Source organism: Dipodomys merriami, unplaced genomic scaffold (genome assembly GCF_024711535.1).
Source record: "Dipodomys merriami isolate MVZ:Mamm:240054 unplaced genomic scaffold, mDipMer1.0.p SCAF_3, whole genome shotgun sequence".
Classification (NCBI taxonomy): domain Eukaryota; kingdom Metazoa; phylum Chordata; class Mammalia; order Rodentia; family Heteromyidae; genus Dipodomys; species Dipodomys merriami.
Window position 1 is genome coordinate 9,607,829 of NW_027204492.1, and position 19,480 is coordinate 9,627,308.

Below are 19,480 nucleotides of genomic sequence, written 5' to 3' on the forward strand. Positions count from 1 at the left end.
TTGAGCATTTAATTCATAGTCTAGTAAACAATGAACCATTGTATTAGTGCACTAATCAAATTAATAAGTCCATGCTTTACTGTGTTGGTTTGTTTTTATAAATGTTGTCCAACAAGTTAGCAAACCATAAGAATCTTAAAACTATAAGCATATATTATCTTGTAGTTTATGTGGGTGAAGTTTGAATGCAGTTTAGCTTACCCTTCTTCAAAGTTAAAAATAGCTGAATCAGGGTGCTTCTTAGGTAGTGTCCCTTTCTAGGGATACCGTCTTTTTCTAAGCTCATTCATCCTGTTGGTGGAGTTCATGTATTTGAAAGGACAAGAATGACATATGAATTTATTTGATGGTAGAGGGCAGTGGCTATTTAAACATTCTAGATTCCACAGTGCCCTGCTACATGCCCTTTTCCAACATCAGTTTAAATCATGGATGCCTACTTCTTTAAGAAATGTAGGAGACTTCCTTGTTCAATTCTGCTATAATAGGAGTACCATTTCATAACTTTGTCAAATTATGCTGTTTATTAGCAAGCTATATGGTCTGTCTGTACCAAACTGGAGAGATTTATGTGAGGAGTGTGTCTACTACAGGAGGAGCTGCTTGCAATGTACAGCTGCAAAAGCATGTTATTTTGAACCCTTTGTGTGATGTCACACCTTAATAAGTAGACTTAAAGTCATTCATACCTTCTCTCTTTCAACATTTACTTTCTATCAACACCTTACCATGTCAAACAAGAAAAGAAACCATTTTTTTCCATTATTAAAGTGACTATGCCATTGGGATATTAAATGACAAAAAATAGGTCTGGACATCAGAGAATTTGGTTAAACTAACTCAAGAAATGTGTACCATGTTTAATTAACCATTCGTCAGTGATTTTCCTTTGCTATTTAAAAAATCTAGTCTGAGACACTGGGCTGACACTCATTTCGTTGAATTTCTGTATACAGAATCACTAATGCATATCTCTGTTCTGACTTTATCACACAGGCCAAAGTATAGGCTTTATACCTGACTGATCAATATGAAAGTACTTAGATTGAATAATTTAAAATTTTTAAATATAAAAAACAGCAATTATAAAAAATGCATTTCATTGGCTTTCAAAATGATACATTTCTTCTTTTTAAATTTCCACTAAATAAAAGATACAGCCAACTCAATTTTTACTTACAGAAATAAACAGCCTTTCTATGCAGAATGAATATGTAATTCGCTTCTTCAGCAGGAAGGACTTTCATTTGATTTGAAAGTTTCACTGGAATAGTGTACGTCAGTGACAAACACATTTTTTTCTACTCTTCTATATTTTTAATTGGAATCTACATAACAAAATAGACTAAGCTCTGAAAAACAAGCAACAGGTTGTTTTTAAACACTTGTAGCTCATGGAACATAGGAGATAAAAGAGAATTTTTAATGTGGCAGCAGTTGGAATACAGCTTAGATTTCAATACTGTTGCTATCTGAAACTAAGAAAGAAGGACCTAGAGTTATAGGTTAGTTGGAGAGAGCATGCCTAGCATAAAGCAACTACAGTGTTCAATAATCAAGATCTAGAACAAAAAAGAAGAAAAATGCAAGGAAGGGCAAAGAAAAGAAGGAAAGGAAAGGAAGGAAAGGGAAGGGAAGAGGATAGAAAAGAATGAAAAAAAGATGAAACAAACAAAAAAAGAAAATGTGAAAGAACATCACTGAAAAGAAAAAAAGAGGAAAATCATGGCTGGTATACATCATTTTTGCAAATCTAAAACTATATACACTGATTGTGACTAGGAAAAGCTTAAGAAAGATAGTGAAAAGGCAGTTGATCTAGATTTTGTGGGATGTGATTTGACTAGACAAAAGGCAGTAAGAAGATACAGTCTGGAAATTGCCTAAGCTAAGATGTTGAGGCAGATTCCATACGGATAATGAATTAGAATTCATGAATATAGAATCAGCATTTTCTCAGATTATAACATGTTAACCCTTTTGGTTGATTGTAATAAAAACTCTTTGTTAGGTATATGAGCTTCATTTCCCCAGCAATAACCAGCATTGCAACATTGGAAAATGAATGTGAATAGATTTTGAGCGATATTATTTTGAATAAACTGTGAATTGCTTAAAGTAGGACACACAAAAAAGTCCTAGAACCTCTCTCTTCACAATAGATCTTGGGTCAGACCTATTAATTTACAATTTTTCTTCTATCTGAAAATTAAAATGAGAAAAGAAAAATGCAGCACCTAGCCTGATCAGAATCTCTTCCTATTCAAGGACTGTGTCAGGAACTAGTCTTTATTAAATTTCTTGTCATTTGCTGAATTAAATATAATTATAATGAACTCAGTTGGGACTTGATTATAATCGGTGCAGGTTTTCATTCCAATTATGTAGCTTCATATTAACTCTTACATGTAAATGTGTAACCTTTCTCTAAAACACTAGAGTCATATTCCTGTGAGTACTGTACAGAATTGTTATTTGAAAGGATCTTGAAAACTGCACGAGGACTGCATTAAACCTCACAACTGCATTCAGAGATAGATGAGTGGTTTGTATTATTCTTTTTTATTCATTCTGGACCTAAATCTATTCTAGAGACTCAAAGGAATGGTGTATGGCATCTTCGCTTTCAATTTCTCTCATACTTCTTATTGGTTCAGTCAAAGACCATTTCACTTGTTATTTATTTGAAGCCCATTAATGGCTAACAAATGGACAAGTGGAAGAGCCAATATCTGAAGCCTTACCAAATTATTTGTTATTGTTGAACCTCAAATAATGTGAAATCAAAGAGTTTAGGTTTCTGATACAGGAAGAGTTGGTATCCAGTCGTGAGTGTTACCAGATAACTTATGTGTGGCATGTTTTATTTGCCCATTTATTTTGCTTTTAGCTTAGGATTTTGAATACTTGTATAACTATCTGTCATGTATTGTGTGAAAACTTCTTGTAATATTATGTTCAGATAGCTCATAAACATATTTTCTTTTCCTCATTAAGAAATTTATTTAAATGATGCTATGCACGTAAAAGGTCAAACTACTTTAGTGTTGGAATTTGAAGTTAAAAATGAATTCATGCCACAACAATATTCCTGGTCTTTCTCCAGACAAGATGAAGATACAAAGGAGATGTATAGGGTCAAAGAGCCTTCCTCACTAAGTTCAGGGTGTTGATTGACTTTTCAATGAATATTGAATTTTGGGGTTCCAAAGCAAAAAAATCATTTTTGTCTTATTTCTTATTTAAAATTTTTATTCTCTTTAAGTAATTGTACAAAGGAATGGCCATTTAACAAAGCAGTTGAAGAATACAATGAATCTTGATCTGTGTGAGCCCTTCAACATTCTAATCCTTCCTTTGACCCACCCTTTCTCGTACTTTGTGTAATTTTTTTCTTGAATGTCCAATGAATTTCTTACTGCATCCACCCACCCCCACCACTTAGCACCACTTCAATGGTCTAACATTCTCTCCTTGTCCCCACCTCTCTTTTGCATGTATCCAATTCCTGATGCTTATTTTGTTCTGCTTTGACCTAGTCGTTCTAATATATATATATATATATATATATATATATATATATATATATATATATATATATCCTATGCTATTTGAGCTCTCTAAAGAGCCTGTTGTACTTGAGTTAATTCATTTGCAAACACGGTCTTATTTCTTAAACAACTTAAATCACCTGCATGACTATGGAAAAATATCTACCAAAGAATAAGGAGAAAACCTATATTTCAGTGAATAATCACTATACTGAAAACTAATCTTAGAATTTGAAAATTGTTGTAAAATGAATTGAATCAAATCAGAAGTCAGAAAGAAATTCCTTTCAATTTTCATTACTTTGGAATGAGTTAATGAAAATCACTATGGTTTACATTTGATTTACTTAAAAAACACGTGAAACCCAATGGGAAACATATCTGTGTCTACAATATATGGAATTCTTTCATGATTGACAACAACCAGGTACTTGGCATTATTTCATTCAATATCTGCATACGGGATACCCATATTCACTATGTATAGATAACATGCATACTGCTAGTATAGACAAAATGTTTATGATTTTCATTGAAAAGAGAATCTACAAAATATTAGCATACTTATGAATATTATTTTATTGACTATATTTGAAATTATTGTCAGTTACAAAGACACTTGAGTGAATCTAAATATTAGAAACACATCCATCCTAAATAACATCTCCTAGCTGCAAAGATTAATGAGTTAGCACAGATATATAAAGTAGGCTATAATCAAGTTTTGGATAATTTATCAAGATTTTAACAAATAACTATAACAGCTAATGAGGTAAGGAATGATTTCTTATATCTAAAGGTAACAAAGGCAGTGATTATCCATAGAAATTCAATATAAACTATTGATTATGAGATCAGCTTTCAAAATATCTGTAAAATTATATGAGTTGTCAATTCTGGCAAAAATAGATGTATATATTTTATGACTTTATAAAATCTTTTTGGGGAGGTCTTTAAGAATGTTTGTTACAATTTTTATTCTCTTTGATAAAATGAATAGATTCATAGTCACAGACAAAAAATATGTATAAATTTAATTATGTGTTAATTTTCTGTTTATAAATGATTTCATGGTAAATTTACATTTTTCTTTAAGACTAACTCAACAATTAAAGTATAATATGTTTTATGCTGTAGAAATATTTTAGGTAAGGTCAATGTACACTTGAAAATAACTAAGAAGACTATTTCAAAAGGATGTAGCTCATGTTAGAAGTCCCCAATTTCACTGTTTACTATGTATATGTACATTCTCACTGTGAAAAAATGAACATTATACTGTCTTTAGAGGATGACTTATGATGTGGTAGAAATAACTTTCTTTATATTTTTAATGTTGAATGTGTGAAAAAAAACTTAAAATACCTGCCAAACATTAAAGTATCATGTCATTATATTTTTGGAGGTATTTGACCTAAGCTGCAAATCCTGACTATTCCCACCAGCCAACCTTATATTTCTGAGAAATGCTATCAGTACTGTTGTTCTGATAGCATAGGAAAACCTGATAGAAAAACCTCTTCCTTTTCATTTGATGAATAAAACCAAAGAGAATTATACAATGAAATGAAAAACAATTGTTCCATCTCAGGATCATTTTACATGTTTTTTTATGGTTATCACTCAGTATGAATAGTTTCTAAAGTAGAGAAATCAGTTTCCAAAAACCTTGTCACATTATTTACTTCTAATTTTTCTTTCCTTTTTTAGTATTTGTGTTTGATGTTCTAGTGACTAAACACCTGCTATGGGGAGATGGGGGATATTATTTTAAAGTAAAGAAATATAAAATGTCACATTTACAAATTATATTAATGAATAGCACATACGTAATTTCAGTAGGAAGACAGAGTAAGCAACACTAGCCTTTACCTTCCAAAAAGTAAAAAATACCCATAAACATCTATACTCAAAATAAAGTATCTCAGAAAGGGATCAAGTTTCTATTCCGGAATATCCAACCACAAGTGGGAAAAAAGTGAAGAATGTCCACATAGAAAGGATAACTAGTGAAAACTACAGATGCCAGGAGATAGCTAGGAGGAGAGAAAAGCAGAAAAAATGGCATAAGTCCTGTGGTAGAAGCTGTTTGCTAATAACCTATTCCTCATAGAAACCTCAAAGAAAGGAAATGAGCTCCATAGGCCTTGCCTGCCTGTGAAACTGATGCAATTGAACTATTTTTATTTTATTTTATTGTAAAGATGCTGTACAGAGGGGTTACAGTTACATGAGTAAGGCAATGAGTACATTACTTGTTGATGACTGTTACCCCTTCCCTTGTTGTTATCCCCCTATCCCTTCCCTCCCCCACATCTTCCTCTCCTCCCTTAACTTCCAAGTTGTAAAGTTCATTTCCAACATAGTGTCTTGTGAGAATCATTTGTGTTGTAATGGGTCATCCTGTGTCTTTGTTTCAGCATTTTGTTCTTCCCCTTCCCCTTCCCAAATTAGATTAATGCATATTACAACATGCAGGGTACCAAAATCAAATACAGGGGATATACCATAGAAAGAAGAGCATACAAAAGAAACAAAATAATAATGCACATATTGCATTAAAGACAACAACAAAGAAAAGCCTCTTGTGTCCATATCTTGGGGTTCATTTCCCTTAGCATCATCTTATATGGTCGTATGTACATAGTTTTTGACCTGTTCTGCTTATCCAATAAGATTATCCTAGACATATACCAATTATTGCAAATAAGGGAAGCTATGGGCCCTATATTTCTTTGAGTGTGAAGTACTTCACTTAACATGATTTTTTCCAAGTCTTTCCATTTCCTAACAAATGGGGCAGTGTCATTCTTTCTGATGGAATCATAGAATTCACACACACACACACACACACACATATATATGTGTGTGTGTGTGTGTGTGTGTGTGTGTGTGTGTGTGTGTGTGTCTGTCTGTCTGTCTGTCTGTCTGTCTGTCTGTCTGTGTCTGTGTATCTCTCTCTACATATATATAAATATAAATATAAATATATATATATATATATATATATATATATATATATATATATATATATATATATAACCTTTTCTTGATCCATTTATCTACTGAGGGGCATCTGGGTAAGTTCCCTATCTTAGCTATGGTGAATAATGCTGCAATGAGCATAGTTGTGCTGGTAGCTTTAGTATGGCCTTGCTTGTGATCATTTGGGTAAATGCCCAGAAGTGTGATTGCTGGGTCATAGGGGACCTCTTTTTTTTTTTATTGTAAAGATACTATACAGAGGGTTACAGTTACATGAGTGAGGTAATGAGTACACTTCCTCTTGAACATTGTTACCCCCTCCATTGTTTTCCCCCTACCATCCCCTCCCTCCCTCCCTTCCCCGAGGTTCTTTTTTTTTTTTTTTGATTGTGATTAAGTGATTACTTAATTTCCAGAAATTCACAGTATTGTGGAATAATGATGCTCATTTAAAGTCACAAGTTCATTCTAACTTTCCTGGAGCAAATAGTCTATCACAGTCTGTAACATATAACGGTGCTCACATGTTATATACCATATATGTGATCAGCAGCATGGGGATATTTGGTAGTGGTTCAACCAGATGAGTGGGAGTTCTTTGTTTCTTAAGTCCTGTTAGTTTTGTCATATCACCTAACATTTTGGATTTATCATCCACTAATCAGGGAGACCATGTACTGTTTGTCTCTTCGTTCTTGGCTTACCTCGCTCAACATGATTCCTTCTAGCTCCATCCATTTCCCTGCAAATGCCATTATTTTGTCATTTCTAATGGCTGCATAATATTCCATTGTGTATAGATACCACAATTTTTGGATCCATTCATCTGTGGTGGGGCATCTAGGTTGTTTCCATATCCTAGATATTGCGAACAGTGCTGCAATAAACAAGGAGGTGCAAGTGTCCTTGTATATTGGTTCCTGTTGTTCAGGGTAGATGCCTAGAAGTGGTATGACTGGGTCGTAAGGGAGGTCAATCTTTAGCTTTCTAAGGACCCTCCAGACTGCTTTCCAAAGTGGTTGTATAAGTGTACATTCCATAGGGGACCTCTTAACAAATGGTAATCTATACAGCATAATGTAACTTGTCCAGCAGCAAGTAAAGCAGATAAAAGTGTGTTGATGATTGCATGATTTTCCATAAATCTTGAAAAATGCATATAAAAGTTGGTAAAACAGTATGACACTATGTATCATAGAGTCACCTGGAAAAAATAAATTTGTTTCCTATACTATACACTTAAAATGTAGTGAATTAAGTGAAAAGGACGTGGTTTTATAATTTCCTTGATTAAAATAGTAAGCAGTATACCAAATGCCATTATAAGACCCACAACTATTACAACACGAAATTCCATATTGTTCTTACTTTTGACATCATGTTCTTATTTTGACCTCATTTACTCAAAATGGGAAGTAACAGACTTTAAGATACTTTGGTTATGCTTTTATTATGTTTTGTATATGGAATGAAAAATAATAACTGGTCTTCTAAGCCCTCATATGGTGGCTGATATGTCAAATACAGAAATTTCAAATGCTGAGAAATGAAAATAAAATGAAGACATATAAACTCATGCCTTAACCTTTTGGTAATCATTTCAACTGTAGTAACTAAGTACTGTAATTATAAACACTTTGAGATGAAGAAATTAATGTTCAGGAAAGTTAATTATTTAATCATGATTACAAAGCTACTGTCTGGCAGATCTCTAATCTACATTTTGGAAATTTTAATACAGGGACAGTCAAGGGATATCAGTAAAGCAGTAGCAATGCTATGGTATGTGCAGTGTTTTGAGTTTTTTTTCCTATGATTGAAATGTACTATGTTTATACATTGATATCTGTATTTGGTCTTAATATTTTTATTTCATCTCTATATAAAAGAAGTATTTGACAGTTTTAGAAATTGAAGCAGTGTTTAAAATGAGACAAAGAAATTCTCTTGGGAACTCAGAACTTGATTCCTGGAGAAGTGTACAAATTCAAAGTTCAATCATTGGAATAATAAAGGCTGTCATGTTGTAGAGAATTTTGAATGAAATCAATGTTTCTATAGCCTATGTGGAAATATGTGATGAGAAAAGCAATATTCACAAAAGAAACAGCTGACAGTTCGGAACAGCCAAAACAAATGTCAAAGGCTATCTTTATTAAAGAACAATGTCTTGAGTTTCATCAGTGTTGAAGAGAAAAGTAGGGTCTATTTATCCAAAGTTTATATAAACACAGTCCTTGAGAATGAGTATGATTTAAATAAAATGTTTAGTCGGATCCATGATGCCAGAATTAACCTGAGCTGGAAATATATCTGAATTAATCGTAGCAAATTATAATGAAAAGATATCAAAAGCATTATAAAAGCACTATCATTCACATTGGTTGGATTTATCAGTGATGCTTGTGAGTGACTAACTCTAAATCTCCAATCAGTACTGCCAATTAATCGTAGAATGTTGTACATACAATTGCAAAAATATTAGAGATGTGCAAACAGATCCAAATGAGCAAAGTTATAAGCAGTAGGAAGTTACTCTAATATCACATCTACTGAAACATGAATCATTATGTATTTGTTGTGATGAAGGAAAATCCTGAGAAAATTAAAATTGTCGATCGTGAATAAAGAACAACTTTCAATGTGCAAGTAGTGTATTAATTCAGTAGGTAATTTTTATTTTCTTTTGTTTTTCTTCTCTGACACTAGTAATAATTATTTGTACAAGATTTTTTGATACATTCTTATATACCTACAATACACCTTGACTCATCAGACTCACTACCTCTCTATGAATTAGTTTACTAAACTCTTGACACTGGTCAGGTGTTAGTTTTGAAAGTTCATATTATTTGTTAAAAACTCCTTTACTCAAGAACTCTTACTGGAATTATGGATTTTGATTTCTTTCTAAAAATAGAAGCAAACTTTGGTTTCTGTCATCTGAACAGAAGAATAAATATTTAAAAGCATTTGAAATAGTATTGAAAGTTGATGCCAATTAATATTCTCTAAACTGACACTGTCCAATAGAAGATTTGGCAATGCTAGGATAAATTACATCTTATGTGGTTGGATACATATGGCTAATTGCATTCTTGAAATATGACTGGTGTGATGACAAGTGTGAATTTTAATACTATTTAATTTGACATAATTTAAACAAAAATTAAAATAATCAAGTGTGGTTACTACATATTGCACAACAAAATTCTCAGATTTTAAAATATGATAAATACAACAGAAGAAATTTTCTGCATTTTTCAATAATAGATTTTGCTCCCAGTCCACAATGATGAAGCCCCTGACCCTCACATCCACACCAGGGTCTCTGCCTCCTAGCCCCTTCTAGCCCCTCCTAAACCTTTTAGGTTATATAGGTCACCTCAGACAATAGCCGTTGCTTCTTCTCCCTTCTCCCTTGTAAGAAGGGATCTTTCCGGCTCCTCTCCTGGCAATAAACCTTTCTTTGTTCTCTGTATCTGGATGTCTGGGTGGTTTTCTGGCAAAGTTCAAGTAATCTAGCAGTGAGGATAAAGTTTGATGTAAATATACATTTTTGTTTGTTTTGTGATGTTAAAGATTGAGCCCAGGGCCTCAGGGAAGCTAAGCAAGCCCTCTACCACCGGGCAACACTCTTAAACCCTATGAAAGCATTTCAGGTTTATAAAGGGTTTTCTTGGTAACCATAGTAGACAGAATAATGATGTAAGATACTTATGCCCTAACCTCTGGACCTGTGAATCTATTACTTGCCATGGCAAAGGGGATTTTCCAAATATAATTATATTAAGGGTCTTGAGATAGGAAGATGTTTCTGAGTAATCCAGGCGAGTGCAATGTGGTGCTAGGAGTCCTTGTAAGAGGGAAATGGAAGGAGTAATGTCAACAGAAGGAGTCAAAGTCAGAGACACTGGAAGGTAGTATACCTGGTATTGAAGACAGAAGGGACATGAGTGAGCCAAAGAAGGTTGTTAGTCCCTAAAAGCCAGAAAGGACAAGGAAGGGAATTTTAACCAGTAAGTCCTATTTCTGAATTCTGACACAAATAAACTTTGTTATTTTCAACTACAAAAAATAATAGATTTTGCCAATTAAGCTTTGAATTTTAAAAGAAGATACTAAATTAATATTTAATATGGAAATACAGTGCCTAATTTAAATATACTCCTTTATAAAGAAAGTCCTCAGGACTTGTAAGTCCTCTAAATATTCTTCTCCCACTACTGTATATTTGATATTTAAGATAATATTCAGCATAGAATATACATATCAATGTTGTTTAGAGGAAGAATGATAGAAACAAAATAATTGTGTGTCCAAAAAAATATTTAAATATAACAGCCCATTACATCAGTGAACAAAACTCTTCAATGCTATTCAGGAAATATAATCTCCATGGAACTAACCAAAGTTTAACTATATCCATGAGTGTCTGGGCTAAACTAATTTTGACTTTCGTTGATTTTTCAATAATGCTCCTCTCATGTCAGAGCTACTGAATATTGCTCTGGCTAGTGCGCAAGGCTCATTTTCTTTAAACAAATATTTGTTGGAGATGTACTACAATTCAGGCACTGTGTCAGAAAGGCAGTGTGTTGGAAAAGACTGAGAGTTTTCAACTCTGATTACATGGATCAAAAGTCTGCCTTTCTACACAGTGTACAACATTGAGAAAGTGGATTGTCCTCACTAGAGTTAAGTTTATATTTCCATAAGATGGAGCAATTATAGGAAATACCCAGTGGGTGATTTTCAATATTAGGTGACTAAATGAATATAAAATATGTGCCAGTATATAATAGGTATTTAATAGTATTTATCAAGTTTTATGAATTCAAGAATAAACAAAACAGATATTGTGAACTTTATACAGTTTACATTTGAGTCCAGTAAAAACCAAAAATTTTGTCCTAAAATTTCCTGTCAGTATATAATGGATGATTTTAGCTTCTTATACTTAAAGCTATTTTATGTATAATTTACAGAAAGACAGAAGGATAATGAAAAATAAGAATAGTAGAAATTTGTGAAACCTAACCATTTGGAAACATGAAATATCAACATATAGACTCTAAGTAAAATTATATCAAAGGCATAGCTATTTTTGAAATATGGTAAAACGATGAAGAAAATCTTAAATCTATAATGATCATTTACATAAATACTACACCATTTCCTTCCCCTTTTCATACATATTCACATACACATATATACACACAGCATTAACAAATAAACACAACTGATCTTTTATATACAATTTTTTTATTACAGGTACATTTTAATTTTTCTTCTGCTTACCACCTTACTTTCCCTTTATCAGTCACCTAATAGCAGGCATGTACACATCTATACACACACACTGATGGATAAAGTAATGATTATTTATTGATGTTTCTCTTTGACATGATCTCCACTTATATGGCCATCTTAGTTTCAATTAAAAGCACTAATTTTAATCCATTCAGAGACATCTTTTGCATCTTTCAAGACAAATGTTTTCATTGTAACCAACATGCCTGTGTGTATGTGTACTTTTTATAGTTTCCGTGGAACATTTAGTAGCCATCTTCATTGCTTCACCTTGAGACCTCTGCTTAAAATGTATTCTATAAAATTTATTCTGCTAGGGGCTGGGAAAGTGGCTAAGTGGTAGAGCGCTTGCCTTGCATGCATGAGGCCCTGGGTTCTATTCTTCAGCAACACAAAAGCAAAAAGAAAAAAGCTGGAAGTGGTACTGTGGCTCAAGTGGTACAGCGCTAGCCTTGAGCTGAAGAGCTGAGGGACAGCGCCCAGGCCCAGAGTTCAGGCCCCACGACCGGACCCCCCCAAAAATTATTCTGCTACTTTAATATTCTTGGTTTTCTAAATTATGTATACAAAGTTGTTACTGAATGCAATACATGTTTCTAGCATCTAAACATTCGAAACAGAATTAACAATATAAACATGAAACTGCAAACTGGGTCGTAAAATAGGAATAAGTCTCCCCAAATGAGAAAATTTAGCTTTTCTTTAAATTTAGTTTTGTATTTTCAAGTCCAGAAGCATAATTTACACATTTCTCAATGTTAATGTTATTACACCAATTGGATTTCTACTATTTTCAAGAATCTGTAACATTTTGGATATGAAGTATCCTCTGAAGTGTGACTCCCTCTCACCATAAAATCACAAGCAACCATGAGGGTCATAAAAGGTATATTTACTTCTCTAATATATATTTTTCCTAATCCTAATTTATTTGATATATCTATGAAAGAAAAATTATGACTTTCTTCTTTGATGATATAATATTGCTTTACTATTCTTATGGTTGATTTTTTATTAGACATTTTGGGTACAACGGAAAGGAAGAGTACTTAAAACATAAAAAAGAGCACTGACATATAAAACAAGGAAAAAGCCCTCTATAGAAAATGTAAAATTCTCATATATATCTCACCTCAAATTTGTTGGCATTTGACTGGTTCAATTTATTAAAACATACTTTTTTCATATAAGGCAATGATAGGTTTCTCAACTACATAAAAGTCCTAGTGCCTTACAAGACCCTAGGAGTTAAGATTTATTTTAAAGCATTTATTTCAACAATTTTAAGTATTTGCAATATAATATCAAATCTCAAAACTTGAGTCTACTGTTTTCAATGTATTCATTTTTGAAAAATAGTTAGACTCATCTTCGTAAATCATTGGTTTAATCAAAGCATTACCTCATTTAACAATTCCCAGTGCCCACTGAACTAAGAAAAATTTCTTTCACTTAACATTGAAGGTCATTAATCATAGAATCTTTCTTGCCAGATGTATTTCCACAATTTCATTCATATTGCCAATCCAATATTTTTTAATCTCCCAGCCAAATAAGACTGGGCTCTTGCCTGAGTCTTGATTCATATGACAGAGCATAAAAAGCACTTTCCTTAGAATTTTGTCTCTGTAGTCAATTTCTCCAAATATAAACAGAATACCAACTAAGGTAGAACAATATTGTACTCTTGTCTAAATCTCATAGCCTCCAATTTTTTCATAAAAAAGAGTTAATTGTGTTCATATATAAGATGGTAATAATTATATAATTAGGTAATAATTAACTGAAGTCTCATTTGCAAAAAAAACTAGAAAATATCATAATAATGGGGACAAAAATGTCCATTTAAATCCAAGCTTCAAATGTAAGTTATTTGAAGAAGCAATTTATGTCTTGATGAATATGTTTCATTGTATTTAGATATTATTACATTTATAAAACAGGAATGGATAAAATGTATAGAAATATGATTGCAATGGATTTTTATCTTTTTTAAAATACGTTTTTTGTACAGAGGGGTTACAATCACATGAGCAAGGTAATGAGTACATTTCTTATCAAACACTGTTGCCTCCTCCTGTTTTTCCCCTACCATCCCTTCCCTCCCACCTGCACAAATACATTCTGCCCCCCCCACCCCGCCTGCCTAAATTGTAAAGTTCGTTTTTCGACATAACATCTTGTACATCTAATTGTTGCAATGGGTTCACCTGTATCCCTATTTAAACAATTTATTTCCCATCCCCTCCTCAAATTATACCAACATCAAATACTGTGAAAACAGGGGTTACACTGTGGGGGAGGGACATACAAAGCAACACAAAATTCACATGGTACCTTATAAATACGTTAGAAATAATAGCAAGCAAGAAAAAAAACCACTTGTGTCCTTATCTTGGGTTCATTTTTCATAACATCATCTTCTCTGACCTTTTCTGCTTATCTTAGATATATATTAGTTATTGCAAATAAGGGAAACCATGGGACCTCTGCTTCTTTGGGGCTGCCTTACTTCACTCAATATAATTTTTTCCAGGTCTTTCCATTTCCTAGCAAATGGGGAAATGACATTCTTTCTGATGGAGGCATAGAATTCCATTGTGTACATATACCACATTTTTTTTGATCCATTCATTTACTGAGGGACATCTGGGTTGGATCCATATCTTAGCTATGGTAAATAATGCTGCAAGAAACATAGCTGTGCTGGTAGCTTTAGTATGGTCTTGTTTGTGATTATTTTGGTAAATGCCCAAAAGTGGGATTGCTGGATCTTAGGAGAGCTGTATGTGGCATCTTTTGAGGAACCTCCATACTGCTTTCCAAAGTGGTTGAACAAGTTTATACTCCCACCAACAATGCAGTAAGGTTCTCTTCTGTCCACATCCCCTCCAGCATCTATTGTTATTAGAGTTCTTGATTATAGCCATTCTAATTGGGGTGAGGTGGTATCTCCTTGTTGTTTTGATTTGCATTTCTTTTATGGCTAGAGAGGTTGAGCATTTCTTCATGTGTCTATTAGCCATCCTTCTTTCCTCTTCAGAGAAGCTTCTCTTTAAGTCTTTAGCTCACTTATTTATTGAGCAGCTGTTTTTTGATGATTTCTTGTTGGGGGATTTAATTTTTTGAGTTCTAAGTATATTTTAGATATGAGACCATTGTCGATTGTATGGCTAGTGAGGATCTTCTCCAAATCCTTCGGCTTTCTATTGATCTTGCTAGCTCGGTCTTTTGTCATGCAGAAGCTCAGCATTTTCATGCAATCCCATTTGTCCAACCTTTCTTTGATTTGTTGTGTTTCTTAGTCTCTATTGAGAAAATTTCATCCTGTGCCAAGGAGACCTAGGGTTTTCCCTATTCGATCCTGTAGTGTTTTCAGAGTGTCTGCTTTGATGCTGAGATCTTTGATCCTTTTAGAGTTGATTCTGGGGTAGGTGATATATAAGGATCTAGCTTTAGTTTTCTACAGGTGTTTAACCCACTTTGCCAGCACCATTTACTGAAGAGGCTGTCTTTCTTCCATTCTATTTTTTGAGCTCCCTTATGGAAGATTAGGTGGCTATAAGTCTGTGGATTCATTTCTGGAATTTCAATTCTATTTCATTAGTCTTGTGGTCTCTTCTTGTGTCAGTACTAAGCTGTTTTGAGTACTATGGCTTTATAGTAGAGTTTGAAATTTGGTATTGATATTCCTCCAGCACTGTTCTTTCTGTTAAAGATCGTTTTTGCTATTCAGGTTCTTTTATCATTACATATGAATTTTTGGATTGCCTCTTCTATTTCCTTGAAGAATGAGGTTGGAATATTGATAGGTATCACATTGAATTTGTAGATAGCCTTGGGAACTATTACCATTTTCACGATGTTGGTCCTTCTAATCCTGGAGCATGGGAGGTTTTTCCAGTTCCTACGTTCTGCTTTGATTTCGATTTTTAGGTTTTTACAGTTTTCATCATAGAGGTCCTTCACTTCTTTGGTTAAGTTAATTCCTAGCTATTTTATTTTTGTGGGGCTATTACGAATGGCATTGCTTTCCTGATTTCAGCCGTGCTCGTCTCATCATTGGCATACAGAAAAGCCATTAAGTTTTTAGGGTTATTTTCATACCCTGCTACTTTGCCAAAGTTTCGAATAACCTCAACTAATTTGGGAGTGGAGTCTGTGGGCTTCTTTAAATACAAGACCATGTCATCTGCAAAGAGGGAGAGTTTTACTTCATCTTTCCCTGTTTGAATCCCCTTTATGTTTGAATCTTGTCTTGTTGCTATAGCTAGGCATTCTAATACTAGATTGAAGAGAAGTGGAGAGAGTGGACATCCTTGTCTTGATCCTGAGTTAAGAGGAACTGGCTTTAGTTTTTCACCATTAAGTATAATGCTGGCTGTAGGTTTATCATATACAGCCTGTATTGTATTGAGGAATGTTCCATGGATCCCTAATTTTTCCAGAGCCTTTATCATAAAGGGGTGTTGGATCTTGTCAACTGCCTTGTCTGCATCTATTGAGGTAACCATGTGTTTCTTATCCTTGCTCTTGTTGATGTGATTAATTATATTAGTTGATTTGCATATGTTGAACCAACTTTGCATCCCTAAAATGAATCCTGTTTGATTGTGGTGTATGATTTTTTTGGATGGGTTGTTGTAGTCAATTGGCCAAAATTTTTTGAGAAGTTTTACATAGATATTCATCAAAGAAATTGGTCTATGGTTCTCTTGCTTTTATGAGTCCGTGCATGGTTTGGGGATGAGGGTTATGATGGCTTCATAGAAAGAGTTCGGTAGTGAAATTTCTCTTTCAATTTTATTGAAGAGTTGAAGGAGTATTGATTTGAGTTCTGCTTTGAAGGCCTTGTAGAATTCCACTGTAAGTCCATCTGGTCTTGAGCTTTTCTCAGATGGGAGATCTCTTATTTCTGTTTCTATTTGAATGCTTGATATGGGCCTGTTCTGTTGCTTTAACTCATGTTAGCTTAGTTTCAGCGTGTTGATATTTGCTAGGAAATCGTCCATTTCTTCCAGGTTCTCAAACTTATTAGCATAAAGATTTGAGAAGTATTCCCTTAGAATGCTCTGAATCTTGGTTGTTTCTGTGGTGATGTATACATTCTCATCTCTGAGTTTGTTTATTTGGGTGTGTTGTCCTCTTTTTCTGATAAGATTTGCTAAGGGTCTATCAATTTTGTTACTTCTTTTGAAGAACTAATTCTTTGTTTTGTTGATTCTTTCTCTTATTTCTTTCCCTCTACTGGTTGGGGTTTTAACTTGCTGCTCTTTTTCAAGGAGGTTCAGATGTCTCATTAAAATGCTGGTTTCAGATCTCTCCAATTTGTTGATGTAGGAACTCAAAGCTATAAACTTGCCTCTGAGTACTACGTTTGCTGTGTTCCAGAGGAGCTGGTAATTTGTGTGTTCATTTTTGTTGAACACCATGAACATTTGAATTTTGTTTCTAATCTGTTCCATGACCCACTGATGATTCAACAGTGTGTTGTTCAGCCTCCATGTTTTACAGGACTTTCTTTGTTGGCTTTTAGTGTTGAGTTCTAATTTTATTCCCTTGTGGTGTGAGAGAATGCAGGGCATAACTTCAATCTTTCTGAATTTGGATATATTTGTCTTGTGTCCTAAAATATGGTCTATTTTAGAAAATGTTCTGTGTGCTTCTTAGAAATAAGTTTATTCTGATGCTGCTAGGTGAAATATTCTGTAGCTGTCTGTTAAATCTGTTGAGTTTTTGCCGAATTGATCTATCTAGGGAAGATAGTGTTGTGTTAAATTCCCAGCAATTAATGTCTTTGGATCTATGTGAGATTTGAGGGAAAGCAGTGTTTCTTGGATGAATTTTGGTGCTCCATTGTTTGGTGAATAGATATTTAGAATTTTAATATCTTCCTGAAGGAAAGATCACCTAATTAGTATGTAGCAACCTTATTTATCTCTTCTCACTAATTTTAATTTGAAGTTAATTTTATGTGATAGTAGGATTGCAACTCCTGCCTGTTTATGGGGGCCATTTGCTTGACAGATTTTATTCCATCCTTTCACTTTCAGAATATTTTTGTTTTAAGGGCAAGGTGTGACTCTTGACGGCAGCAGATAGAGGGATCTTGCTTTTTAATCCATCTAGACAGTCTATATTGCTTAATTGGAGAGATTAGTCCATTAAAGTTGAGAGTTAAGACTGAGAGGTGTTTGGTAGTTCCTACCATGTTATCCACTTTCTTGGGGTCTGCAACACCTTGGTTCTTCCTATGGTTCTCGGATTCTCAGTTTGGGTGTGGTTTCTTGGCCTTTATTGTGGTCTTGTTGCTTTTCTATGTGTAGGACATCTTTAAATATCTTTTTTAGGGCAGGTTTTGTGGAGAGATATTGTTTCAGTTTTTCTTTCCTATGGAAGGTTTTTATTTGACCTTCTGTTATAAAGGAGAGTTTAGCTGCGTACAGTATTCTTGGTTGATAGTTGTCTTTAGGGAGTGGCATACATCATTCCAGGCTCTTCTTGCTTTCATGGTCTCTGCTGAGAAATCTGAGGTGATTCTAATTCGTTTCCACTTATAGGTGATTGATCTTTTCTCCTTGACAGCTTGAAGGATCTTTTCCTTGATCTGAATTGATCCTCTGAGGATCATAATGTGATGGTGTGATATATGATTCTGGTCTGGTCTATTTGGGATTCTAAAAGCTTCTTGTATCTGAATAGGCCTATCTTTTTGCATGTTTGGGAAGTTCTCTGCTAGGATCCTGTTAAACAAATTTCCTAGACCATTAACTTCTGTCTCTAGGTGCTCCTCTACACCCATTATCCTCAGATTAGGCCTTTTGATGCTGTTTTCCAAGTGTTGAATAGATCTATCATATTCCTTGGATTTGTCTTGGATGGTTGTATGTTCTTTCTCTATAATATCTAGGCTGTCTTCAATCCCTGAAATTCGATCTTCTGCATGGTCTAACCTACTATCAAGACTTTCTATATTTTTTTTATTCCTTTTCCTTCTAGTTGGTTGGCTTTGATGGCTTCAAATTCTTTGTTGGATCTTTGTTTTAGATCTTGTATGAACTTCTTTACTTCCTTAATTTGGTGTTCAGTGTTTATTCTCAAATCAGTTAGTTGATTGGTTATGGTTTCCTTGGACTCCCTTTTCTTCTGATAGGTTCCATTCATCATTCCCTTTGTGGTCTCCCTGGATTCCTTCAGTGTTCTGTTTATGGATTCCATGAATGCCTCTATTGATCTTTGTCTATTCTCAACCCACTCTTGCAATTCCTGCATTACTCTTTGATTAGCTTCCTCATGCTCATGCAATTCACGTCTTTCTCTTTGACTGTTCTCAGCCTGCGCATGCAATTCCTGTCTTTCTCTTTGACTGTTCTCAGCCTGTTCACGCAATTCCTGTATTAATCTTTGAGTACCTTCCTCATGCTCATGAGATTCCTGTAGTAATTTTTGGTTAGCCTCAACATGCTCATGAAGTTCCTGTATTAATCTTTGGTTAGCCTTGTCTCAATCCCTATCATGCTTGCACTGAGTCCTTTGCAGGTTTTCAATCTTTTCATTCACCGTGTTTACCAGTAGTGTTCGTAGAGCTTTTGAGGAACTCTCTTCTGGATTATTCATTAACTATTCTGTCA